The sequence below is a fragment of the Octopus bimaculoides genome, chromosome 7 (assembly GCF_046866305.1).
Source record: "Octopus bimaculoides isolate indiv1 chromosome 7, ASM4686630v1, whole genome shotgun sequence".
Taxonomy (NCBI): domain Eukaryota; kingdom Metazoa; phylum Mollusca; class Cephalopoda; order Octopoda; family Octopodidae; genus Octopus; species Octopus bimaculoides.
The window spans coordinates 39973792-39974816 of NC_142934.1; positions in this window are offsets into that span (position 1 = coordinate 39973792).

Here is a 1025-nt window from a genome sequence, read left to right on the forward strand (position 1 = left end):
CATTATTTGTGAGTTCACTCCCATCCCAATAACACTTAGAAAATTCAACATGGTCTCCAAACTACAAAGAAATGCACCTACTCTAAATCAATTATTCTTACAAAATCTGAAAAATTGATTAATTCACTTGTTAATAAAGTAAAAGAATGCTGCAATAATACTAGAATGGAATTTGGTATATCAAAATATGCAACTTTAGCCATGATGATAGAGAAGAGAGCCCATTTTAAAGAGATAAACTTATCAGAAGAATGGATTTTAGAATGTGACAACAATGGATAAATGTAACTAGGCACTTGATCCTGACATTATGCACAAAGAAATTAAGGAAAAAGTGAAAAGAATATATTTGAAGAGATTAAAGTTGGTATTCAGGTTCAAGAAATCTGGTAAATGTGATTAACACATGGAAGTTGCTGTCATCTAATATAGTGCTAGAATAATATATATATATATATATATATATATATATATATATATATATATATATCATATATATATATATCATATATATATATATATATATATATATATATATATATATATATATATATATATATATATATATATATATATATATATATATATATATATATATATATATATATATATATATATATATATCATATATATATATATATAATATATATATATATATATATATATATATATATATATAGATATATATATATATATATATATATATATATATATATATATATATATATATATATATATATAATATATATTATATATATATATATATATATATATATATATATATATATATATATATATATATATATATATATATATATATATATATATATATATATATATATATATATATATATATATATATATATATATATATATATATATATATATATATATATATATATATATATATATAATATATATATATATATATATATATATAATATATATATATATATATATATATATATATATATATATATATATATATATATATATATATATATATATATATATATATATATATA